Consider the following 27,940-nt stretch of genomic DNA (forward strand, 5'->3'; position numbering starts at 1 on the left):
TTCCATGTTTTAGTGGGAAGGCTTTCACTTTTTCTCCATTGAGTATTATATTTGCTGTGGGTTTGTCATGAATTGCTTTGATTATGTTAAGAAATGTCCCCTCTATACCCACTTTGGTAAGAGTTTTTATCATAAACGAATGTTAGACTTTGTCAAATGCTTTTTCTGCATCTATTGAGATGATCATACGGTTTTCGACTTTTCTTTTGTTAATGTGGTCTGTGATGTTGATTGATTTGCATATGTTGAACCATCCTTGTGAACGTGGGACGAATCCCACCTGGTCTTTTTGATATGTTGTTGGATTCGGTTGGCTAAAATTTTGTTGAGAATTTTAGCATCTATATTCATGAAAGATATGGCCGATAGTTTTCTTTTTTCATGGTATCTTTGTCTGATTTTGGAATTAGGGTGATGGTGGCATCATAGAATGTCTTTGGGAGTGTTCCTTCTTCTTCAACCTTTTGAAAAGTTTAAGGCAGATGGGCACCAGTTCCTCTTTGTATAGTTGGTAGAATTTGCCTGTGAAGCTGTCTGGTCCTGGACTTTTATTTGTAGGGAGTGTTTTTGTGATATACCAATTTCATTTCTAGTGATCAGTCTCTTTCTGTACACCTGGTCTATTTCTTCTTGATTCAGTTTTGGCTGTCTTTAAGACTGTAGAAGATCGTCCATTTCTTCTAGATCGTTGAATTTGTTGGCATATAATTGTTCATAGTATTCTCACATGGTTTTTTGTATTTCTGCAGTATCCATTGTGATTTCTCCTTTTTCATTTCTTATTTTGTTTATTTGGGTTCTTTCCGTCCTCTTCTTAGTGAGTCTAGCCAGAAGTTTGCCAATTTTGTTTACCTTTTCAAAGAACCAGCTCTTGGTTTTATTAATTTTTTTTCTATTGTTTTTTGAATCTCTATTTTATTGATTTCCTCTTTGATCTTTATGATTTCCTTCCTTCTGCTGACTAGGTTTTTTTGTTCTTTTTCTAATTCATTTAGGTGGTGAGTTGTCAATTTGAGATCTTTCTTCTTTTTTGAGAAAGGCCTGTATTGCTATGAATTTCCCTCTGAGCACTGCTTTTGCAGCGTCCCATAGATTTTGAGAGGTTGTGTCTTCATTATCATTTGTCTCTAGGTATTTTTTAATTTCTTTCTTGATTTCCTCATTGACCCATTGGTTTTTTAATAGCTGCTCTTGTCTTTTGCTTGGAGCATTCAGTCCATTGACATTTAAGGTGATAATTGATAGGTGTTTATTTGTTGCCATTTTAAACCTCGTTTTCCAGTTGATTCTATGATTCTCCATTCTTCCTTTCTTTTTTTGGTTGGATGGTCTCCAATTATTTTCTGCTTGAGTACTTTTCTGTTCATTTTTTCTGAATGTAATGTTCTGTTTTTTAAGTATGTTAACCCCTTCCTATAATTTTGTGTTTTAGCCTGATAGTCCTGTAGGTTCAAACACTTCATTACTGTAATAAAATTAAAAGAAAAAAAAAAAAGAAAAAAGAATCTATTTATTTCCTTACTTCCTTTGCCCACGTTTTAGGATTTTGGTATCTTTTTTGTTTGTTTGTTTGTTTGTTTGTTTGTTTTTGTCTTTTTGCTATTTCTTGGGCCACTCCCTTGGCATATGGAGGTTCCCAGGCTAGGGGTCTAATCAGAGCTGTAGCCATCAGCCTATGCCATAGCCACAGCAACGCAGAATCCGAGCCACGTCTGCAACCTACACCACAGCTTATGGCAATGCTGGATCATTAACCCACTGAGCAAGGCCAGGGACCGAACCCGCAACCTCATAGTTCCTAGTTGGAGTCGTTAACCACTGCGCCACTACGGGAACTCCCGGATTTTGGTATCTTTTTTAAAATTTTATTTTATTTTAAACATCTTCGTGATTAGATCAGTATGTTGGCTTATTTACATGATTGCTCTGTGATTGTGGTTTCCTCCATCCTAGTTCTTTTTTTTTTTTTTTTTTTTTTTTTAATTTAGAGAAGCCCTTTTAGTATTTCTTTTCGAATGGGTTTTGTATTGCTGTATTCTTTTATCTTTTGTTTGTTGGGGAAATTTTTTATTTCCCCTTCTATTTTAAATTATATTCTTGCTGGATAGAGTATTCTAGGTTGCATATATTTTCCTTTCAGCACTTTAAATGTATCTTGCCATTCCCTCCTGGCCTGTAGAGTTTCTGTAGAGAAATCAGCTGATAGCCTTGTGGGGGTTCCCTTATAATTGACACTTTGCTTTTCTCTTGCTGCCTTTAGGATCCTCTCTTTATCATTAACTTTTACCATTTTTATTATAATGTGTCTTGGTGTGGGTCTCTTTGGGTTCAACTTGTTTGGGGCCCTCTGTACTTCCTGCATCTTTAAATCAGTATCCTTTAGATTTGGAAGGTTTCCAGTGATAATTTCTTCAAATATATTTTCAAGCCTCTTTTCTTTTTCCTCTCCTTCTGGAATTCCTATTATGTGTAGATTGACCTGCTTTGTATTATCCCATAGGTCTCTTATATTGCTTTCATGTTTTTTCATTTGGTTTTCTGTCTGCTGTCCTGTTTGGGTGATTTCCATTATTCTATCTTCCACATCAGTAATTCATACCTCTGCATTATTCATTCTGGTTTTTACTGCCCTTAGCTCAGTTTATATCTCTACAAATGAATTTTCTAGTTTTTCTTGGCTCCTCCTTATATTTTCTAGTTTCTTTCTGAGGGTGTCTGCATTACTCTTCCTATCTTCTCTTAATTCCTTCAGTATCTTCACGATCTCCCTTATGAACTCCAAGTCTGTCAGACTGCAGAGATCTGTTTCATTGTTGACTACTTTAGGTGAATTCTCCTGTTGCTTTAACTGGGAATGGTTTCTGAGTGCCTTCATCTTGCTTGTGTTTTTTCTTTTTGGAGGTGGAGATGCACTCCCTGTGGCTGGGCATGGTTTGCCTTGGCACTGCTGTGGAGAGCTTCCTGAGGGCGGGCAGTGTTGGCTGGCCTGCCTTGAGGCAGCGGGGTGTTTCTCAAGGATGGGAGGGGCTAGCAGTGTGACTCCACATGCCTCCTGAGGGCGTGTGGGACTGGCAAGAGCACACTGCGGTGGAGGTGTACTTCCCATGGCCAGACAGGGCTTGCCCTGGTGCTCCTGGGCCAAAAAGCTCTTCCCAAGAGTGGGCGGTGCTGGGCAGCTTGCTCCAGGGGAGTGGAGCGCTTCCCGAGGGCAGGCGGGGCTAGCCAGCTCACTCCAAGGCAAAGGAGCCCTTCCCGAGGGCAGACGGGACTGGCAGGTGTGCACTGCAGTGGAGGCTCACTTCCCGTGACCAGGCAGGGCTTGCCCTGGCACTCCTAGGCCACGGAGCTCTTCCTGAGTGTGGGCGGTGCTGGCAGGCTTGGTCAGCAGGAGTGGGGTGCTTCCTGTTTGTGGGCAGACCGGGCTGGGGAAAGCCATGGTGATGGTTGGCTTCCTGAAGGTGGTGGGGCCAGTCCACCAGGATGGCAGGCAGTTTCTGGCCAGGCCATGCACAGGGAGGGGGAGGAGGGATTTGCTGGGAAACTTTGCTCTCTGCTAGCTGGCAGGCAAGCGTGCCCACTGAGGTACAGGGATTATTCTATGGTGGTCCACCCCTCCTTCTCTCCCCTCCCCAACACTGGCACCTTGTCTCTCCTGTGGGTCCAGACCTTCTCCCAGGTTCCCTCTGTTGTGGCTTTCCACTCCCCAGCCCTTGGCTTATTGTTCCCTCCACCCAAGACGCTCTGCTTCTTAGTCCCTCAGGCTGTCTCCACATTGCCAACCCCAGCCTACTCCCAGAGACTAACCTCTGGAGCCTAGGTTTCAGTGCCCAGCCCCACCTGAGCCCCTCGGTTTTTGGTGTCTGTGCCAGTGGTTCAGATGATTTGTGCGGCTCTCACTCTGCTTTTCAGATCTCAGACCTGCTGCTGCACTTTTTTTGGCATCTGGAGATCCCTGCGACTCGGTTGATCTTTGTGTAGGTTAGGTGACTTTCCAGGGTGTGGGGTCCCTTTCTCCTTCACAGTTCCCTCTCGGGAGTGCCAGTCTGTTCCTGATTCCCCTTCTCTCTCTCTGCTCTATTGTCTTGTTTTACCCAGTTATGTCAAGAGATTCTTGCTGTTTTTGGAGGTTTAAGTTCTTCTGCCAGCCTTCAGTTGCTGTTCTGTGTGAGTCGTTTTACATGTAGATGTGTTTTTTTGTTGTGTTTGTGGGAGAGGGCGAGCACGTCCCCCTACTCTTCTGTCATCTTGCCTCCTCTGGCTATGGATTCTTAGATATAAGAACAAAAGCCTGAATGACAAACTGAGTAAGTTAGACTTTATCAGAATTAAAAACTTATGCATCAAAGGGTATTATGAAGAAAAACAAAAGATAACCTAAAGAATTTTTTAGGTTAAAAGATAACCTAAAGAATTACAAAACATATTTGTAAATCATATATCTGACAAGGAATTTGTGTCTAGAATATGTAAAGAACTACAACTTAACAAAAAGATGAGCAACTCAAAAATTTGGTAAAGGGCCTGCATAGACATTACTCCAAAGAAGATATATATATCAAAGAGCTAATAAGCGCATGAAAAAATAGTCAACATCATTAGTCACTGGGGAATGCAAATCAAAACCACAGGGACATACCATTTCACACCCATTTTGATGGCTATAATTTTTTTTTAAAAAGTAAGATAACAAGTGTTGGTGAAAATGTGGAAAAATTACAACCCTCATGTATCACTGGTGGAAATGTAAAATGGTTCAGCTACTGTGGGAAACAATTTGGCAGTTCCTCAGAAACTCAAACATAGAATTACTGAATGACTCAGAGATGTCACTCCAAGATAACTGCCCAGGAGAAGTGAAAACAGCGACTGAAACAAGTATACTTGCTGCATGTTTATAGCAATACCAATCACAGTAGCCAAAAGGTGAAAACAACCCAAATGCCCACCAATAGATGAATGGATAAACAAATACTGTATGTATACAATGGAATATTATTAAGCTATAAAAAGTAATAATTGATCCATGCTATGATGAACCTTGTATGTTCATGAACCTTCAATGTATGTGAACCTTAAAAACATTTTGCCTAGTAAAAAAAACCAGATATGAAAGGTCACATAATATATGATTCCATTTATATAAAACATCCAGGTCAGGCAAATCCATAGGAACAACAAGCAGATAAGTACTTGTCAAGACCTCGGGGAAGGGAAGAATGGGGATTGACAGCTTAAAAGTTATTAGTTGCTTTGCGGGGTGATTAAAAACCTTCCAAAATTAGTGGTGATGGTTGCACAACATTGTGAATATATTGGAAACCACTGAATTGTATGCTTTAAAGTGATTAAAACAGTAAATTTTAGAGAGAGAGAGATCCAGAGAGAGAATGAAGGAGACCAGCTTTAGGAATATTTCAACCCTCTAAGTTTACTGCCGAGAAAACTCAGGCCCAGTAAGGTTAAATAATTTGTCAGTTGATTATTGGCAGAACCAGATGAAACCTTAGTCTGATAGAATAGAGGGGACATTGGATTTAAAGTGACAAGACTGAGTTTAAATTTCTAGACTGTGGTCAAGAATCTGAATCGTTTTGCAGCAAATTTCCCGTTTTGAAAATGTGGCTAGTAATTCCTGCCTTCCAGGATTATAGATAGAATTAAATGAGATATCTATAAAGTGTCTATTAACATGACCTTCACATAGTAGGCACTTGATATTGATTGAATTTGAATTTGCAATGCTATCATTCAACATTCTGTTAGGAACATAAGTTATTCTGGAAAATATTTTTAGAAATATATTATTTTGGAAGATGGTTGAGTACTGGTTTTATGGCTTGTATAGTAGTTTGCTCTTAATAAGAAAATTGTTCAGTGTTAACAATATTGTCCTTTGCAACCAGGCTATTAGAATTGAGATTAAATTTTCTGTAGCCATCCTTTTTAACAAATCACTGTTCCTTTCCTCTTAATTAGTAGAAGTGATGCCCAAATGAATATAGAGGAAGAATTCCACTTCCTTAATTACCAATATTGTATTGTAGGCTACTCGAACTCCCCTTGGGATTTTTTTTTTTTTTCACCTGCAGTGACCTTTTGTAGAGTATGTACTCTGAAAGAACAAATTCACTAGGCATAGTATGGCAATATGCCAATTTATAAATGTAATTTTATATTATACTAAACTATCTTTGCTTTCTTATCACTGTTTTCAGTTATGATATTTTGTATTTACTTCGTAGCTTTTAGCTGTAAGTCTCAAAACTCTACAAACATTGAGTCTTAGAACACTCCAATGAGGCAGACATACTGTAAATCATCTTTTTTAGTTAAGAGGGAAAGAGGAGGATATTATTTAATTGTTAATGCTCTAATAGTAGAAGAAATGATCTAAAAAATCTGTTGCTAATTATAAGATAGTCTTATTTTAAAATGATGCTCCAATTTTCATCCCCATTTTAGTTTGGGTATTTTCTCTACTTTTCAATTGATGGTAATGTATATTGACTCCTTTTGACTGTAAAGTACAAGAAAATATGAAAGTGGTAGCAGTTTGATTAAATAATTTAAATTTATCAGCCTCTTTTGTTGTAGACAGATAAGTAGAATAATTTATAGTTTTCTTACCTGTGAGAGTGGACATTGTGTATCCACTTGTAAGTTAAATCATAGTTACCTCCTCAGGTATTTTAAGTTGGCATGATGATGAGTATTTAATCATAAGACATGCAAATGTATTTATACTTCTTTTTGATGGTACGCACATGTCCTTTACAAATAAGATACTACCTAATCCTGTGTATTTCGGCTTCTGCCTGTATAGAAGTGGTAATCTTTGGAGATGAGTAGATATTATATAGGACAAGAAAAAGTTAAAAAGAAAATTTTAAAAATACAATTTAAAATGGGTTCTATTTTTTTTTTATTTTTTATTTTTTTATTCTTATTTTATTTTATTTTTTTTTATTATTTTCCCACTGTACAGCAAGGGGGTCAGGTCATCCTTAGATGTATACATTGCAGTTACAGTTTTTCCCCCACCCTTTCTTCTGTTGCGACATGAGTATCTAGACATAGTTCTCAATGCTATTCAGCAGGATCTCCTTATAAATCTATTCTAGGTTGTGTCTGATAAGCCCAAGCTCCCGATCCCTCCCACTCCCGCCCCCTCCCAGCAGGCAGCCACAAGTCTCTTCTCCAAGTCCATGATTTTCTTTTCTGAGGAGATGTTCATTTGTGCTGGATATTAGATATCAGATTTGAGTGATATCATATGGTATTTGTCTTTGTCTTTCTGGCTCATTTCACTCAGTATGAGATTCTCTAGTTCCATCCATGTTGCTGCAAATGGCATTATGTCATCCTTTTTTATGGCTGAGTAGTATTCCATTGTGTATATATACCACCTCTTCCGAATCCAATCATCTGTCGATGGACATTTGGATTGTTTCCATGTCCTGGCTATTGTGAATAGGGCTGCAATGAACATGCGGGTGCATGTGTCTCTTTTAAGTAGAGTTTTGTCCGGATAGATGCCCAAGAGTGGGATTGCAGGGTCATATGGAAGTTCTATGTATAGATTTCTAAGGTATCTCCAAACTGTTCTCCATAGTGGCTGTACCAGTTGACATTCCCACCAGCAGTGCAGAAGGGTTCCCTTTTCTCCGCAGCCCCTCCAGCACTTGTTATTTGTGGATTTATTAATGATGGCCATTCTGACTGGTGTGAGGTGGTATCTCATGGTAGTTTTGATTTGCATTTCTCTTATAATCAGCGATGTTGAGCATTTTTTCATGTGTTTGTTGGCCATCTGTATATCTTCCTTGGAGAAATGTCTATTCAGGTCTTTTGCCCATTTTTCCATTGGATTGTTGGCTTTTTTTGGTGTTGAGTTGTATAAGTTGCTTGTATATTCTAGAGATTAAGCCCTTGTCAGTTGCATCATTTGAAACTATTTTCTTCCATTCTGTAAGTTGTCTTTTTGTTTTCTTTTGGGTTTCCTTTGCTGTGCAAAAGCTTTTCAGCTTGATGAGGTCCCATGGGTTTATTTTTGCTCTAGTTTCTATTGCTTTGGGAGACTGACCTGAGAAAATATTCATGATGTTGATGTCAGAGAGTGTTTTGCCTATGTTTTCTTCTAGGAGTTTGATGGTGTCCTGTCGTATATTTAAGTCTTTCAGCCATTTGGAGTTTATTTTTGTGCATGGTGTGAGGGTGTGTTCTAGTTTCATTGCTTTGCATACAGCTGTCCAGGTTTCCCAGCAATGCTTGCTGAATAGACTTTCCTTTTCCCATTTGATGTTCCTGCCTCCCTTGTCAAAGATTAATTGACCATAGGTGTCAGGGTTAATTTCCGGATTCTCTATTCTGTTCCATTGGTCTGTCTGTCTGTTTTGATACCAGTACCACACTGTTTTAATGACTGTGGCTTTGTAGTATTTCTTGAAGTCTGGGAGAGTTATGCCTCCTGCTTGGTTTTTGTTTCTCAGGATTGCTTTGGCGATTCTGGGTCTTTTGTGGTTCCATATAAATGTTTGGATTGTTTGTTCTAGTTCTGTGAACAATGTCATGGGTAATTTGATAGGGATTGCATTGCATCTGTAGATTGCTTTGGGTAGGATGGCCATTTTCACAATATTGATTTTTCCAATCCAGGAACATGGAATATCTTTCCATTTCTTTACATCTTCTTTGATTTCTTTGATTAAAGTTTTATAGTTCTCGGCATATAGGTCCTTTACCTCCTTGGTCAGGTGTATTCCGAGGTATTTGATTTTGTGAGGTACAATTTTAAAAGGTATCGTATTTTTGTATTCCTTTTCTAATGTTTCATTGCTGGTATACAGAAATGCAACTGACTTCTGAATGTTAATCTTATATCCTGCCACTTTGCTGAATTTATTAATCAGTTCAAGGAGTTTTGGGGTTGAGTCCTTAGGGTTTTCTAGGTATAGTATCATATCATCTGCATACAGTGACAGTTTGATCTCTTCTCTTCCTATATGGATGCCTTTGATTTCTTTTGTTTGTCTAATTGCTGTGGCTAAGACTTCCAAAACGATGTTGAAGAGCAGTGGTGAGAGTGGGCATCCCTGTCTTGTTCCAGATTTGAGTGAGGAGGCTTTCAGTTTTTCCCCATTGAGTATTATATTTGCTGTGGGTTTATCATAAATGGCTTTGATTATATTCAGGAATGTTCCCTCTATACCCACTTTGGCGAGGGTCTTGATCATGAATGGATGTTGGACTTTGTCAAATGCTTTTTCTGCGTCTATTGAGATGATCATATGATTTTTGACCTTTTTTTTGTTAATGTGGTGTATGATGCTGATTGATTTGCGTATGTTGAACCATCCTTGTGAACCTGGGATGAACCCAACCTGGTCATGGTGTATAATTTTTTTGATATGTTGTTGGATTCGGTTGGCTAAGATTTTGTTGAGAATTTTTGCATCTATATTCATCAATGATATTGGGCGATAGTTTTCTTTTTTGGTGGTATCTCTGTCTGGTTTTGGAATGAGGGTGATGGTGGCCTCATAGAATGTCTTTGGGAGTATTCCTTCTTCTTCAACCTTTTGAAAGAGTTTAAGGAGGATGGGCAGCAATTCCTCTTTATATGTTTGATAGAATTCACCTGTGAAGTCATCTGGTCCTGGACTTTTATTTGTAGGGAGTGATTTTATGACCTCTTCAATTTCATTTCTAGTGATCGGTCTGTTCAGTTGGTCTGTTTCTGCTTGATTCAGTTTTGGCAAGCTGTAAGATTCTAGAAAATTGTCCATTTCTTCCAGATTGTCAAACTTGTTGCCGTATAGTTGTTCATAGTATTCTCTTATGGTTTTTTGTATTTCTGCTGTATCCGTTGTGACTTCTCCTTTTTCATTTATAATTTTGGTTATTTGGGTTCTTTCTCTCCTCTTTTTAGTGAGTCTGGCCAGGGGTTTGTCAATTTTGTTCACCTTTTCAAAGAACCAGCTCTTGGTTTTATTAATTTTCTCTATTGTTTTTTGAATCTCTATTTTATTGATTTCTTCTTTGATCTTTATAATTTCCTTCCTTCTGCTGACTTTAGGACTTTTTTGTTCTTCTTTTTCTAATTCGTTTAGGTGGAGGGTTAAGTTGTCAATTTGGGATCTTTCTTCTTTTTTGAGAAAGGCCTGAATTGCTATAAATTTCCCTCTGAGCACTGCTTTCGCAGCATCCCATAGATTTTGAGAGGTTGTGTCTTCATTATCATTTGTTTCAAGGTAGTTTTTAATTTCCTTCTTGATTTCCTCATTGACCCATTGGTTTTTTAGTAGCATGTTGTTTAGTCTCCATGGAGTAGGTTTTTTCTCTTTGCTTTTCCCATGGTTGATTTCTAATTTCATGGCATTGTGGTCAGAGAAGATACTTGAGATAATTTCTACGCTCCTAAATTTATTGAGATTCGCTTTGTGTCCCAATATGTGGTCGATTCTTGAGAATGTTCCATGAGCATTTGAGAAGAATGTGTATTCTGCTTTTTTTGGATGTAGTGTCCTGAAGATATCAATTAAGTCTAACTTTTCTATTGTTTCCTTTAGGATCTCTGTTGCTTTATTGGTTTTCTGTCTAGAGGATCTGTCCATTGATGTGAGGGGGGTATTTAGGTCTCCTACTATGATTGTATTCTCATCAATATCTCCCTTTTTGTCTGTTAATATTTGTTGTGTGTATCTGGGTGCTCCTGTATTTGGGGCATATATGTTGACAATAGTAACATCCTCTCCTTGGATGGATCCCTTAATCATTAAATAGTGTCCTTCTTTGTCTTTCTTTATGCCTTTTGTTTTAAAGTCTATTTTGTCTGATATGAGCGTTGCGACTCCTGCTTTTCTGTCATGTCTATTGGCGTGAAATATTTTTCCCCACCCTTTCACTTTCAATCTATATGTATCTTTTGTCCTAAGGTGAGTTTCTTGTAGGCAGCATATTGAAGGTTTTTGCCTTTTTATCCACTCAGCCACTCTGTGTCTTTTGATTGGGGCATTCAGTCCATTGACATTTAAGGTGATAATTGATAGATGATTATTTATTGCCATTTGAACCTCGTGTTCCAGTTGATTCTATGGTTCTCCATTTTTTTTTTTTTTTTTTGGTTGGATGGTCTCCTGTTATTATCTGCTTGAGTGGTTTTTTTTTTCATTTTTTGCAAATGCAATATTTGGTTTTGGCTTGTGATTGCCCTGTTTTTTAAGTATGCTAACCCCTTCCCATAAATGTGTGTTTTAGCCTGATGGTCCTGTAAGTTCAAACACTTCATTACTATATTAAAATTAAGAAGAGAGACATACACATAAACAAAAAGGGTTATTTACCTCCTGACGTCCCTTGCCCACATTTTATGGTTTTGATGACTCTTTTTTATTTTTTTCTTTTTAATTTTATTTTGTTTGAAGCATGTTCATGATTAAATCTGTATGCTGGCTTATTTGAGTGACTTCTCTCTGATTGCAGCTTCCTCAGTCCTAGTTCTTCCTCTTCTTCTTCTTCTTTTTTTTTTTTTTCTTTTCTTTTTTCTTCCCTTTCCTTCCTTTCTTTTTGGTTTAGAGAAGCCCTTTCAATATTTCCTTTAACCTGGGTTTTGTGTTACTGTATTCTTTAAGTTTTTGTTTGTTGGGAAAAATTTTTATTTCCCCTTCTATTTTAAATGATATTCTTGCTGGATAGAGTATTCTAGGTTGCATATTTTTTCCTTTGAGCACTTTAAATATCTCTTGCCATTCCCTCCTGGCCTGTAGTGTTTCTGTAGAGAAATCAGCTGATATTCTTATGGGGGTTCCCTTGTAGGTAACATTCTGTTTTTCTCTTGCTGCCTTGAGGATCCTCTCTTTATCACTAACTTTTGCCATTTTTATTATGATGTGTCTTGGTGTGGGTCTGTTTGGGTTCAGTTTGTTTGGGGCCCTCTGTGCTTCTTGTATCTTGAATCCAGTATCCTTTAGATTTGGGAAGTTTCCAGCAATAATTTCTTCAAATATATTTTCCATTCCCTTATCTTTTTCTACTCCTTCTGGAATTCCTATTATGCGTAGATTGGCCTGCTTTATATTATCCCATAGGTCTCTTATATTGCTTTCCAGTTTTTTGATTCGGTTTTCTGTCTGTTGACCAGATTGAGTGATTTCCATTATTCTATCTTCCGTATCACTGATTCGTTCTTCTGCATTATTCATTCTGGTTTTTACTGCCCCTAGTTCGGTTTGCATCTCTGCAAATGAATGTTCTAGTTTTTCTTGGCTCCTCCTTATATTTTCTAGTTCCTTTCTGAGGGTATCTGCATTACTGTTCATATCTTCTCTTAATTCCTTCAGTATTTTCACTATTTCTCTTTTGAACTCCAGGTCTGTCAGACTGCCGAGATCTGTTTCATTGTTGACTGTTTTAGGTGAGTTCTCCTGTTGGTTTGACTGGGAGTGGTTTCTCAGCTTCTTCATCTTGCTTGTTGTTTTCTTTCTCCTGAGGGAGTTGTACTCTCCGTGATCGGGCAGTGTTTGCCTTGTCACTGCCGTGGAATATTTCCTGAGGGCTGGCGTTGTTGGTCAATCTTTTTTGAGGCAGTGTGGCTTTTCTGGAGTGTTGATGGGGCTAACAGTGTTTCTTTGAAGCAAAGGAGGACTTCCTGAGGGCAGACAGGACTGAGAGGTCCACACCGCGATGGTAGCAGATTTCACTTGGCCATGCAGAGCTTGCTCTGGTGTTTTTAGGCTGTGGGGTTCTTGCAGGGGGTTGGCGGTGTTGGGCAGCTGCTTTTTAGGGGTGCATCACCCCCTGGGGGCTGGAGCAGCTATCTGGGTCACTGAGAACCTGAGAGGCTCTTCCCTAGGGCAGCCCAACTCAGAAGGACAGCCTGAGAATGTAGGCGGATCTTTTCACAGTCTGGCTGAGCTTGTTGCAGCTTTTCTGGGCTGCAGGGGGTCCTGCCTGGAGCTGGCAGTCCTATGCAGCTGGTCCACTAGAGCATCCCCTGGGGGCTTGGGCGGGTAGCAGGGCCGTTGGAAACCGAAGAGGCTCCTCCCCGGAGCAACCCGACTCAGAAAAACCGTCCGAGAATTAGGCCGATCTATTCACAGCCTGGCTAAGCTTGTTCTAGCTTTTCTAGGCTGCAGGCCTTTTCTCGGGGGCTGGTGCTGTTTGGTGCTGCTCTGCGGAAGTGTAGCCCCTCCAAAGGGCAAGCAGGCCTGTGCAGGGACAGCCCCTGCGGTGGTAGGCTTCAGGCAATTGTTGAGGCCAGCCCTCCTGGATGGCAGGCAGCCCCAGGTCCGTGAGAGCGTAGGGCGTGGCGGGGGTGGGGGGAGGGGATGCACTGGGAAGCAGAGTTTTCAGCTAGCTAGCGGGCCTGTAAGCTTGCTGTGGCGTGGGGGGTATTCTATGGGGACCCACCCCTTCTTCTCTCCCCTCCCCAGCACGGGCGCAGACCAGGCTCTTCTCCCAGGTTCCCTCTGATGTGGCTTTCCCCTTCCCCACTCCTGGAGTATTGCTCCCTTCCTCTGCGACAGCTTTGTTTTCTAGTCTCCCAGGCAGTCTCTGCCCCGTCAAATGGTTTCTAGACCTCCCAAGCAGTTTCCGCTCTGCCCCGCCCCCCTAGCCCGGGGACTAATCTCTGGAGCCGAGGTCTCGGTGCCCAGCCCCCACCCAGGCGGCGCCCCCCAGCCCTTTCTCGGGGACTAACCTTCTGCGGCGAGGTCTCGGTGCCCAGTCCCCCTCCCAGGCGTCCCCCGGCTCCCTCTCGGGAACTAACCTTCGGTGGCGGCGAGGTCTCGGTGCCCAGCCCCCACCCGGCATCCCCCGGCCCCCTCTCGGGGACTAACCTTCGGCGGCGAGGTCTCGGTGCCCAGCCCCCCTCCCAGGCGTCCCCCGGCCCTTTCTCAGGGATTAACCTTCGGAGGCGAGGTCTCGGTGCCCAGCCCCCACCCGGCGTCCCCCGGCCCCCTCTCGGGGACTAACCTTCGGCGGCGAGGTCTCGGTGCCCAGCCCCCCTCCCAGGCGTCCCCCGGCCCTTTCTCAGGGATTAACCTTCGGAGGCGAGGTCTCGGTGCCCAGCTCCCACCCAGGCGGCGCCCCCCGGCCCTTTCTCGGGGACTAACCTTCGGCGGCGAGGTCTCGGTGCCCAGCCCCCACCCAGGCGTCTCAATTTTTGGTGACTCTGCCCATAGTTCAGATGGTCCGTTGGGTTCTTGATCGGCTTTTCCGTACTCCAACTTACTGCTACACTCTTCTCTGCATCTGGAGATTCCTCCGGTTCGTTTGATCTTTCGCCCGGTAGGTGACTTTCCAGGGTGCGGGATCCCTTTCTCCTCCGCAGTTCCCTTTCGGGAGCCCCCGTCTCGCTCGGATTCGCCTTCTCTCACTCTCCTCTTTTCTCCTGTTCTGCCCAATAATGTCACGAATTTCTTGCCGTTATTGGCGTTTAGGTTCCTCTGCCAGCGATTGGTTGCTGTTCTGTGCGAGTCATTTATTCTGTAGATGTGCTTTTTTTGTTGTGTTTGTGGGAGAGGGCGAGCGTGTCTTCCTACTCCTCCGCCATCTTGTCCTCCCAGCTAAAATGGGTTCTAATTAATGGTAATTCCTAAGAAAGATAAACATTTCTCATAAGGACCTTTTGTTTTTTGGCTGCACTTGTGGCATGTAAAAGTTCCTAGGCCAGGGATCGAACCCGCACCACAGCAGCAACCTGAGCCACGGCAGTGACAATACCATCCCAGTGCACCACAGGAGAACTCCAGACATTTTTCTTTATTTAAGAAGTAAACCTGTAACTTGTTTTGGGACAGTTCATATGCATTAGGACCCATTTGGAGGCTGAGGGGACATCTAATTTTTCATAATATTATGTGAAATTTGCATCTGGCTGAGATATTTCATTGCCACTTCTGTAAGTGCTACCACTTTGTATTTTTCTGAATTCTAGTCAGCCTCGGTGGATGGGCTCATCAAAGCTGAGTGTCTTGATAGCTGCAGTAAACAGAGTAACCACTATGCCGGATAACTGGCACATTTAAACAATTAAAATTTAAACAATCAAGAAGGTAATGATAGTGGGTAACATTATTGACCATTTAATTCATGCTGCGAACCCTATGTGCTTTTATATTCTAACTCATTGGACCCTTGAAATTAATAAAGAATGAGTCACTTTGGAAATTCCCATTGTGGCTCAGCAGTAGTGAACACGACTAGTATCCATGAGGATGCGAGTTTGATCCCTGGCCTTGCTCAATGGGTTGAGGATCTGGCATTGCTGTGAACTGTGGTATAGGTCACAGACACCATTTGGTTCCTGCATTGCTGTGGCTGTGGTTGTGGCTGTGGTGTAGGCTGGAAGCTGCAGCTCCTATTTGACCCCTAGCCTGAAACTTCTAACTTCTGTATACCATGGGTGCCGGTCCTCAAAAGACCAAAGAAAAAAAAAGTCACTTTTTTTTTTTAATTTGTCCAGAATGACTGAAAATAATGTACAGTTTAATAAAGTAGCCACCATGCTTCCACAGTGATTACTCTCCCACCTGTCTTTAGTGAGGTCCATGGCTAGTTCCTCTTCTCATAGTCTTTATGGTTTTGTCTTGTGCTTAAACATTTTGTTTTGATAGTCATGAAACTCTGCTGAGGGTAGGTGTTTTATTTCCGCTTGCCAAGTGTGAGGAGTGAGAGGATGACCTTGATAGAGGATTGCCCTGAGAGTTGCTCCTGTTCTTTTCTGATGGGGCTGTCTGGGTGATGAAATACTCACGGTAAGAATCAGTGCATTTCTGGTAGTAAAATAGTCTGTATTGGGTTTTTCTAGAGGATAGCTACTCAGCCAAAGTGCAAGTAGATAACAGGTGAGCTGTTATATTGATTGGCTTTTTTGCCCTTGGGGCAGCCCAGTTACGTCTTGGGGGAACTGGAGGTCCCGGCTAGTCACATAACCTCAAGCTGCCTTGTTGGTGAACTACATTGATCATTTTTTGTCAATACCAGAGTGTGAGTTAATTTTCCTTATAAATGGAAAGAAGTAGAAATTGTATTTTGTCTTTCTTTTTAAAACCTAATTCTCTCTCTCCTGTTATTTAATTACTGGTGGGATATTGAATTTTGAGCTTGAAATTTTTACTTGGCAGCTTTATTATGAGTGATCTCAGAAGTTAACTGTAGCAGTTTGCATAAAAGTGAAAACATATCCTGACCAGAATGTGTCTACCAGTCTATTGTGTGGCTTCACAAAGGGCAAATTTGAACTGTTTTCTGAGTGTGCTTTTTGCCTCCAGTATTCTTTTGGGGGAAGTTTGGTTCACAAGTAGTTTTAGATCATTTTTAAAACTCTGACATAAAAATTCAGATAGTTTATACTCAATTCACTTAACATTAAGCAATTCACATTGCAAGTTGACCCAAACCTACATTCAAAGACTACGTTTGTTAGCCGACGTAGTTTTCCCTAATCCTCATTTCTGCCAGCCTCTCTCATAAAGCTCCTTATATTTCTTTTTTTGCACATGAGTGTTAAGAGTGATGGCCTCTTTGTTTTTTCTTTTACATGTAAGGGATGTTATGGAGAGTTAATTTTTCAGGTCTGTGAGGTCAGTGCAGAAGGCGATGATCTCTTAGAAGACTACTCTTGGGAGGGGGAGGAAATCCCTGAGGGAAGTGCCGCATAACAGAACATTTCTTAGTAAGTCAGTTTCAGCTGTATTATTTTTCTTCAGAAATTTTTTGGAACAGTTTGCTTTTTCTTTAGTTGAACATTTAGATTTAGAGTGCCTAGATATCTTTTAGCCCTAGAATCACATTAGCACGTGTGAGATGCCAGCATGCACTGGCTGAGGAATCAGAAGAGTCACATTTTCCATCTCACACACACACTGATTCCAGGACTTTGATTCATTCAGGGAAATGGTGGACCTAATTGATTGCATTATTTAATTAATAGTCTGTCTCTGCAAAGTGTATAGTTGAAGTCATATAAGTGAATCATGGTTAAATACACATAAATTAAGTACCATGTCACTCTAGTGTATTAACTGATGATTTGTATTGTTTACGCTTTGTCTCGCTTATGTTTTATTAATTTTGCCTTCAGAATTTTCAGACTCTCATATCTTAACACTTAAAAGTATTACTGTGTGTTCATTAAGAAAGTCCAGTCTCTTACTGATTTATAGAATTAGAGCCTATTAGAAGAGAGAAAAGGTTCTTAGATTCCTAAAAACTCCTTAGTATTCTGTATTTGTCAGAAGTGTGTTCTTAGAAAAATCTTGTAGGTAAAAAAACATTCTGTGTGTCCTACTGGGAAAAAAAGGAGAGGATAAGATAGTATGGATGATAGGTGCTAACTTTTAAATTGACACAGAAGAATGGGAGCATACTGATCTAATTAGTGCCAATTTGAAGAATTCTCATTTTAATGATTCCCTGTTTTCCTTCAAATTATACTGAGTTGGATTTTGTTGCTACCAGCCAGCCAAGTTATTTTAATTGGATTTAGATTCAGATATGACTGTCTCTCATAGCCTCCATTCTAGGCTTTGCTATATACAGTAGGAATTTGCCTTTATTTATATTAGCATTAATCACCTATTAATTTTTGATTTTAGGTCATTAAAACATATCACATTTATTAGTATAAGGATTATAAAATCAATTGCTTTAACAAATTAAGGACAAAAAATTTTGAAAACAACTGTAATATTTATTTTAAAAAGATCTGAAAAATAAATAAATAAATAAATAAATAAAATAAATAAATAAAAGGTCTGGCTGAGGATTTTTATTCAAGGTTTCTTTCCCCTTCCCCCCATGTTAATATAATGTAGAGAAGGTTTAGACTTTGTTACTAAATACACACCTTACTTGACAGAGGTCTGTCCCAGGACAAAGCATTTCTCTGATCCTGGTGATTTCTGCCATCCAGCTCAAAAATAACTTGCATCCCATTTTGATGGATAATAGAGCATAGGGTGAAGGACTTTGAAGGTGGCATTGGTGTGTAGTAAAAACATCACAGGCTTTGGGATCATATTGTTTGCTTCTTGAGAAGTACCTGAAGAATCTTGAGCAGGCTGCTTATCTGATTGAGGCTCAAATTCTAATCTGAAAATTTGGACAATAATAGCTACCTCCCAGGGTTTTTCTGAGAATGAAATATGATAGGAGATGTAAAATATCTGTTACAGTACAGTACATTGAAATCTTCATTTCTTAAAGAGGTCTTTCCAGTTTAGGGCAGGGAAATGGAAATGCCTTGTTCTTCATTAAGTTTTGCCAAAAGTGGAACTACTTATGAAAGTAGCAGGCTAAAGAAGGTAATTCCTTCTATTTTTTAAATAGTCTTTAATATCTTTAGGATAAATTTAGGAAGAAAATGTTTAAGGGAAGATTAGTTCTGTTAAAAGACCTTACTGGAGTTCCTGCTATGGCACAGTGGGTTGAGAATCCAACTGCAACAGCTTGGGTCGCTACAAAGCACAGGTTTGATCCCCAGCCTGGCACAGTGGGTTTAAGGATCCAACATGTTCATAGCTGCAGCTTAGATTCATTCTGTGGCCTGGGAACTTCCATATGCCATGGGTGTGGCCATAAGAAAAAATAAAAGAGAGAAAGACTTTACTGAATTTTGTTCTTTGTGCTAGTGACCTTCTTTCCCTAGCTGTTTGAACTAAGTGAAGAAAGTTAATAAAGCTCTACAATAAATTTTTTTTTTTTTTTTTTTTTTTTTACTAAAATGAAGCTGTATACTTAAATGGAAAGCCTGACTCTTTACCTACAGCAAATGGGAGAATGTAACTTTCAGTGTTTGATGAGTGCAGAACTTTAACAAGAGTTCTGAATATACCTGCTCTATTTTAAAATAAAGAAGAAAAGTAACGAAATTATAAATGTATGTATCACCAGTTGAGAGTATGAGTTATTATGGGAAAGTATATGTGAAATAGAAATTAGATTTGGGGCATCTTCATCTCACATTTATAATGAAGATATACAAAAATAAATGAAATGTCTTCAAATTTTGAGTTTGTAACCAGAGAAAGTTATTTTCTGTGAATACTTCTGTTTGCGAAAATCAGCCACTGCCTTGGTTCTTAAAAAGTTAGATTATGGAGTTCCTGTTGTGGCTCACTGGGTTAAGAACCCAGCTAGTATCCATGAGGATGCGGGTTCAATCCCTGTCCTCGCTCAGTGGGTTAAGGATCTGGTGTTGCCGTGAGCTGCGGTGTAGGTCACAGATGCAGCTCCGACTCAGCCCTAGCCTGGGAACTTACATATGCCACAGGTGTGGCCCTAGAAAGAAAAGAAAAAAAAAAAAAAAAAAGATTAAGTCCTGTAAGAATTTCATCTGAAATAATTTTAGCAGCATGCAGTATCAATAATTGTAATAGTCAGCATTATGTTTAGATCTTTTAAAACTGGTTCATGAACTCTGCTTCATGCAGTTTTACCCAAATATATTACTGACCTTGAGAAATTTTTTAAAAAATGATACTGTCACAGTAGAGTCCTGTGAAAGAAATTTCGGTAAACTGAAGCTAATTTAAAATTACTCATGATGGTCCCCTAGTCTCTAGAAATTCTTTAATTTGTCATTTTCCTCAGTTGAAAATAATATAAGTAAAAAAGTAAATTTTAAAAATATTACTGGAGTTCCCGTCGTGGCTCAGTGGTTAATGAATCTGACTAGGAACCATGAGGCTGCGGGTTTGGTCCCTGGCCTTGCTCAGTGGTTTGAGGATCCGGCGTTGCTGTGAGCTGTGGTGTAGGTTGCAGACACGGCTCGGATCCCATGTTGCTCTGGCTCTGGTGTAGGCCGGTGGCTGCAGCTCTGATTCGACCCCTAGCCTGGGAACCTCCATATGCCTCAGAAACGGCCTAAGAAATGGCAAAAAGACAAAAAAAGAAAAAAAAAAGAAATATTATTGATAAGTTTGCATCCATAGAACCAGGTAAGTAAAATTACAGCAAATTCTGTTGTTGCAAATAAAATATTTAAACTTAAAATGTTACAAATTTCGATTTCTCAATAATGTTCTGGAAAAATATTAACCATTAAAAAAGTATACATTAAAACATGAATAGGCGCACATATTTTTCCTTTAGCCTTAAGTTCTAGGCACTGATAAGAACTTTATAGTAGTCTACCTCCATTCCTCCCAACCCTGCCTGTTGCTGTTATTATCACATATTTTTGTTTAAATGGATAATTATCTTTTTAAAGAGATTTAATTAAAATCCCAAGTGGATTCACTTAAGATATGGAGGTTCTTCTGAGTGGTCACGGCCCAGTCAGCCATTCACTTTAAAAGCAGAAACTTTTCGGAGTTCCCTTTGTGGTGCAATGGAAATGGAACCCAACTAGTGTCCGTGAGGATTCAGGTTCAACCCCTGACCTCTCTCAATGGATTGGGGATCCAGCATTGCCAGGAGCAGTGGTGTAGGTCACAGACACACCTCAAATGTGGCGTTGTGGTGTAGACTGGCAGCAGCAGCTCTGATTTGACCCCCAGTCTGGGAACTTCCATATGAGTGAGGCCCTAAAAAGCAAAACAGTAACAACAGCAAAGCAGAAAGAGTTGTCATGCTGGTAGCAGAAGTCAGAAAGATTCAAAGTGTGTAAAGACCTCTGCATGTTGCAGGTTTGAAGATGGAGACATTTGTGAGGATGAATGAGGGCAGCCTCTAGGAGAAGAGAGTGTTTTCTGCTTCGGCAATGAAATAGGGCCCCCAGACCATTAGCTGCAGGTGCCCCCAAGCTGAGTGAGCTTGCATGCAGGTTCTTTCCTAGAACCCTGCCTGCCTGACATCTGATTACACCCTTGTGAGAGCATGTCCAAGCCTATCTGAATTACTGACCTGTAGAACTGTGAACTAATAATTGGGCACTGTTTTAAGCCATTAAGTGTGTGGCAATTACTTATTAAAAAAAAAAACTAATATAAGACCTTTTGTCAATCTGAACATTTCTAAGAGACTCTGTCTTAGCTCTTTCTGAAGTCTTAATATAGCATCTTACAGCCCCACTCTGGATTCAATCTGTACCTGAAAGCCATTCCATTATGGAGGAGCATTTTGTCATCTGCAGGTGCTTTAACTTCACATGGTTTTATTGTTTAACCCAGCGAGTCCTTGCTCTTTTAGAACTAGCAATTCATTCTTTAGCTTATCTTTTTCCTCTCATATGTTATATGCAATGAGAAGAAGCCCAGTGGTACTTTGAGTCATTGAGTTCCTTCGAAATATTTCCCAGTTTTAGTTTTTTCTGCCAACAACAGTATTTCTAAACTTCCCTCCAGGATAAAACAAGGAACCCCTTTCTTGCAGCTTCCAGTCACATTTCAGTACTTTAAAAACCCTTACAAGCAACCCCTTCTGGCCTTTTAGGCTTCTGTGAACACTATTCTCAGTGCCCCTTTAGGGTTTAACTCATAGTCTCCACCTGATTCCAGTGCCAATGGCAACTAAATCCAAGAACGAGTGTCCTAAAGCAGAAGTGCATGGCCTCTTTATGACCTAGACTCAGATGTCACAGAGCGTAACTTCTGTTGTCCTCTACTGGTTGAAGCAGTCACAAAGATCTGCCAGTTTCAAGGGCAAGGGGATATTGACCACGCTGCTCTGTGGGAAAGAGGGCCCTGTGGGATAAAAGACACTATGTCTATATTTGGAGAATTAAATATGTCACAGATCACCACATTTTAGCTTGTATTTTAAAATTGCTTTTTGTCTGATTTGTAATGCTCTTTCAAAATATAATGCTACCAACACTGTAGCCCTTTTCACAATTATAGATTCATAGGAAAATGTAAAGTTTTATTTATAATAGTCTTATAGTATATCCAATGCTAAATAATATCAGCCAACTGGTATAGTCTTTTAACAAATTAAAATTTAAATTTTTAATTGAAGTAATTAGATGCTATTTCAAACTGGATTTTTTTTCTTTTTTCTTGTTTAGTGAGTTAGATTTTTAAGGAAAATTATTTTCTTAACTGAATCAATCCGTAACCCTCTTCTATACTTTCTATTACAGATTTCAGAAGCTGTATAGCAGTAGAATATGAACTAGACAAATGATGATGTATGGTTTTTCAGCATTTGTTTTCTAGCAGTGCCTTTTTCTTTAAGAGAAGGTTCTAAGTGTAGCATATTATTATTTTGTGTTTTACGGGTCTCTTCTCATATCAGTTACACTGATTGTAGGCTGTGATACATACTGAAGCCTTGAGGCAAGGTTCTTGTATCTCTTGCGGCTTCTCTCATATCTGGTCTTTCCTGGGCAGTAAAAGTCTAGGACTTTTGCTTCCAGCTGTAGTGGGGCTAGAAGGCAATTCTCCTCAAATGTTTCTCATCACAGTAAAATTTCACACGGAACTCTGAAGAAGTAGATAAATGATGGAGAAAAAATATTGTACCAGGACTCTGTGAGTCATTATTGAACACACATCTTAAAAAAATTATTAATGAAAGTGAATGGTGTTCCTGATGAAAGACAGTGACAGTTCATCTCATAATATAGTACCTGCTAGATTTTATTGAATCATTAAGCAAACACAGGGAATCTTCTTTTCCCCTTTAGTCTTAAACACGCTGACAGACTAAATCAGTGTTGCTTTGATTGCATGAGTTGAATAAAATCTCATCAGAGTATATCATTTAAACAAAATAGTTCTGTTCCAAAATGCTTTCAAACCTGGACATGTTCCTGGTTCTTTGGCTACCACAGTTTGTCCTGTGGCCTCACTTATGCACATCTTTGTATGTAAATTATTTATGGACAGACAGGTGCATAAAACACAAATGTACAGTTAATCACAAAGCTGACATCTGTCTGACTATCACACAGATCAAGATATAAAATATTACCAGCTTGCCAGAAGCATCCTTGGCTGCTTCTACATAATTTCCCCTTTTTCCTCTTCTGTAATCTGCCTTCTATGGTAACAGATTCTTCCTTGTTTTTATGTTTTTTTATTTTCATCTCCTAATCATATACATATCTAAACATTACAGTTTACTTTTAGACTTTTATTTTTTTTCCTATTTAAAAGGAATTGTATTATGTTCCTGAGTTGTTTGCTTGCTTCAAAATTATGTTGTTGATATTCCTTCTTGTTATGTATGGCTGTAGTTTGTTCATTTTCATTGCTACATTAGCATGTTGTTATGTGAATAGACCGTATTTTTTCTAATGATTTTTATTTTTTTCCATTGTAGCTGGTTTACAGTGTTCTTTCATTTTTCTACTGAATAGACCACATTTTATTTATTCATTATAATGGTGATAGGTTGGGTTGTTTCTAGTTTTTAGCTATTATGAATACTATGAACGTTCTGGTACATGCCTTTCTTAACATATGATCATGCATTTCTCTGGGGAACTGCCTGGGAGTGGAATCACTGAGTGTTAGGATAAGCCAAAAGTCACACTTGTAATTGTTTTCGAGACCCTCTTCATTCTCTAGACTAATTTTAGGTGTGTCAGACTACTGTGAGACAACTCTTTTAAGACCCTAGAAGGGCTTTTATTTAGCTGAGAGTGTCTTGACGGTCCCTTCATTATTCTTTAGAGACATTAACGAGGTTTTACGTCTATGTCCTTGACTTGGTCTACAGTCCCAGACTATACACTTGGAGAAGGTTTTACCAGCCGAGAGACTGGAGATGAGAAGCAGTTGTATTTTCCAACACAGCAAGACCTGGCCCCTCTTTATTCTTTCTAAATTTTGCTTGTAAACTTTTTACTTTTTTCTTTAGCTCATCTTTCTTTTGCCCTGTTACTTTATCGTATACAGCTGGGAACAACCAGCTGACTTTTAACACTGCCTGGAGATCTCAGGCAAATCTAAATGTTTATTACATAGCTTTTTCATCTTCTGAGTGGTATAGCCAACACAATTTTGCCACTTATTTTGTTACTACATAGCACCAGTTCCTATTATTTCAGCCTCTGGTGAAATTTTTTTTTTAACTTTCTTCCAACTTTTGTTAAGAGTGTGTTGACCATTTTTCAAGCCTCGGGCCACTGTTTGATTACAGAACCAATATTACAAGTTCATTTTTAAAATTATGATAGCACCTCACTTCTGGTACCATCAGTTAGCTATTGCTATAGAAGGAATCGCTCCAAAACTCAGTAGTTTAAAACATTTATTAATAGTAAACATCCATTTATTATTGTTCATGAATCTGTTTGTGGGCAAGGTAGTTTGCTGGCTAGGCTTGGCCAGTCTCAGCTGAGCTTGCTCATGTGTCAGCAGTTTGCTGGGGGCAGGCTAGTTTAGGATGGCTTTAGTCCCTGTGGTGACCCTGAGGACTGGGCTTCTGTCTTCCATCATTTGGCAGGTTAGCCTGGGCTTGGACCCTTGGTTCAGAGGGAGTATGAAATGACACAAGGCTTCTTGAGGCCTAGGCACAGAATCAACACATTGTTGTTTTCACAACATTCTCTTGGCCAAAGTAAGTCAAATGTATAGGCCAAATTCAAGGAGTAGGGAAATAGGTTATATTGATGGAAGATTCTGCTGGGTCACATTTCACAGGTAATGTCTACACGGTGGAGAACTGAAGTCATTTTTATAGTCTTCCCAAGTGTATACATGTTTAATTTAATTTTTTTTATTAAAGTTAGTTGCTTTACAATATTTCTTCCATTTCTATTGTATAGCAAAGTGACCCAATCACACACAGTTCCCTGTGCTATACAGTAGGAGCCCATTGCCCATCAATTCTAAATGTTACAGTTTGTATCCACCAGCCCCAAACTCCCCATCTATCCCCCACCCCCTAGCGCCCTGGCAACCACAAGTCTGCTCTCCATGTCCCTGATTTGTTTCTGTAGATAGGATCATCTCTGCCATATTTTAAATTCCACATATAAGTGATATATAGTATTTGTCTTTCTCTTTCTGACTTAGTATGAGAACCTCTGGTTGTATCCATGTTGCTGCAAATGGCATTATTTTGCCCTTTCTTATGGCTGAGTAGTATTCCATTGTATATATATACCACAACTTCTTAATCCATTCATCTGCTGATGGACATTTAGGTTGTTTCCATGTCTTGGCTATTGTGAATAGCGCTTCAGTGAACATAGGGATCTATATCTAGGAGTGGGATTGCTGCATCCTGTGGGAGTTCTATATTTAGTTTCCTGAGGTACCTCCATACTGTTTTCCATAGTGGTTGTACCAGTTTACATCCCCACCAACAGTGAAGGAGGATACTCTTTTCTCCACATCCGCTCGAGTATTTGTAATTTGTTGACTTGTTAATGGTGGCCATTCTGACCAGTGTGAGGTGATACCTCATTGTAGTTTTGATTTGCATTTCTCTAATAATTAGTAATGTTGAGCATTTTTTCATGTGCCTATTGGCCATCCATACATGTTTAATTTGAAAGTAGTTGTACAGTTTGCATTCACACCTGCAGTGTGTATAAAAGTTGTTTTTGTTCTACATTGTTACCAGAACTTAGTAATGAGTCTTTCCTAGCAAAAGTATAGTGGTATTAGTATTTTATTGTGATTTGAATATTTATTTTCTTAATTTCAAATAAGATGGATTTTCTTTTTTCCCATTGATGGGCTATTTTTTTTTTGCTTTTTAGAACCACACCCACGGTATATGGAAATTCTCAGGCCAGGGCTTGAATTGGAGCTACATCTGGCAGCCTGTGCCACAGCCACAGCAATGCAGGATCTGACCACGTCTGTGACTTATACCACAGCTCACAGCATTGCTGGGTCCCTGACCCACTGAGTGAGGCCAGGGATCGGACTTGTATCCTTCTGGATACTAGTTGGATTTGATTCCACTGTGCCACAATGGAAACTCCGTGACTGGCCATTTGAATATCAGCTTTTCTTAAGGAGGCGGGAAGAAGCACCTCAGATGACTGAGTTTACTTCTGGGCTGCTCCTGGATCCTCAACTATAAATTGTTATGTTGTTGTTAGGTCTCCAAGGCCTTCAAGCAAATTGTTTAATTTTATTTTAAAAATTTTAATTTTGTTTGTATTTTTGCCATGCTCATAGCATGCAGAAGTTCCCCGGCCAGGGATCAAACCCCAGGCCACAGCAGTGACAACTGGCTACACCATCCTCAGATCCTCAACCCACTACACCATCAGGGAACTCCTTGAGCAAAAGGTTTTAAAGTTTTTGCTTTTAATTATTTTTTGTCAAGTTTTTTTAGTTAATCTTAGTCTTGGTCTTACTTTCCCATTCCTGGAAGTAGAATAATTCATTCCTGTATTGTAGTTTGACTTTTATGAATCTGATAGATTTGGGGATGTACATCTAAAGCTTTACGGGTTAATGTACATTATGGAAAAAAATCTTTGTAAGTGAAGTGTCATTTGCCTTGCAAACAATGATTTTTTTTTCATAATTTGTTCTGTTTGACATGGAACAGGTGCTAGCATCTAATGCAGTCCTGTCACAGGGAATAGAAGGTCTAGGTCACCATGTTTGTTAATTAAGTCCAGGAAATTTTATCTCTCCTGTGGCTAATCATTTATGTTTGACATGAATCTGTCATTTGTGCCTCTGGTTACCCTGCTTCTCCCTTCGTTCTGTGTAGCTTATTTTTCACATAGCAGTCATAATTTTTAATCATAATTCAATTTATGTTCTCTGCTCAGGATACTCTAAGGGCTTCTCTTATAATTCAAAATATGATCCAAAGCCCTTAAAACAGCCTATAATATCCTACCTGATATAACTCCATGCTGCTTGTTTAACTTCACCTGATACCTTTCCCCCTCTGTTCCCTCTGCCCTATCTCTAGAAGTTGCCTTGCTTTTCCTGGAACACTTCGTGGGCTTTGCCCTTTGTGTTTTCTGTTCTAGAATGCTTCTTCCCTTGATGTCTACACAGATTGCTGTTTCCCCTCTGTTAGGTCTCTGCTCAGTTATGGTTTCAGAAAGAATCCTTCCCTGAACACATTGCAGATAATTGCAGCATATCTCCTGTAACTTTTTATCCCCCTTAATTTACCCTGTTTTTCTTTTTATTTATTAATATGATAATTAATATAGTTATTTGTTTATTTTCTGTTATCCTGTCCTAGAAAGTACATTCCATGAGAGCAGGGACATGCCTAAAACAGTGCCTGGCACACAGTAGACCTTCAATTATTACTATATTTTTAATGAATGAATATGTAGCCACTACATTATTTTTATTTCGCACTTTAAGACTGTTCTAAATTGGTGAGCTAAATAGCTAAGTTGAACGACAGCAAAACGTAGAAACTTGTACCAACAGAGATAAGACTGAGACTTTTTTGACATAGTAGCAGAGCAGCTGTAAGTCCTGAGCACATCTGGCCATGATGATAATGTTAAAGATATCTCTTTATGTGGGAACAGTGATCACAGGGCCTTGTCTTTCTGATTTTATAAACCAGTAAATCCCAAATTAGCAGTGGGTCGTAGAGGAAAGCTACTCCTTCTGTATCTTAAATCTCTACAAGGATTTAAAAGCGTTACCTTTACTTATTTATTTAATGGCCACACGCACAGCATATGGAAGTTCCCAGGCCAGGGATTGAATCCATGCCGCAGCTGCAACCTACACGGAAGCAGATACCTACGGAAACCCTGGATCCTTTAACCCACTACCCTGGGCCTAGAGTTAAACACACAGCTCCACCACTACTCGAGCTGCTGCAGTTGGATTCTTCACCCACTCCCAATACATTTATTCTAATTAAGCATTTATTGCTAAGAGAGCTTGTATAAACACATATTTTATTGAATAAAATAATGTCTAATGAGAAGTAGAAAATTTGAATTTGGCATTTTTACATATCCAGTATTTTGATTGTTAATAAATGGATGTGGAAATGGACTTGTAAAAGGTTTAATACATTTAATATTTTAAACAGTGTTTTCAAAGTTATTAGAGGGTAGTTTTGTAACTCTGTGTGCCTATACCTTAACTCC

General features: G+C 39.5%; 1 protein-coding gene across 22 annotated transcripts in view; it reads left to right on the top strand.

Annotated features, from left to right (window-relative positions):
• COMMD10 (COMM domain containing 10) overlaps positions 1 to 27,940 on the top strand; it is a 236,814-nt gene that overhangs the window by 50,468 nt on the left and 158,406 nt on the right.

This window comes from Sus scrofa, chromosome 2, assembly GCF_054392235.1.
Source record: "Sus scrofa isolate SSC_HxYL_T2T_F1_AM1 chromosome 2, Sscrofa_HxYL_maternal_Yorkshire_Landrace_v2.0, whole genome shotgun sequence".
NCBI lineage: Eukaryota > Metazoa > Chordata > Mammalia > Artiodactyla > Suidae > Sus > Sus scrofa.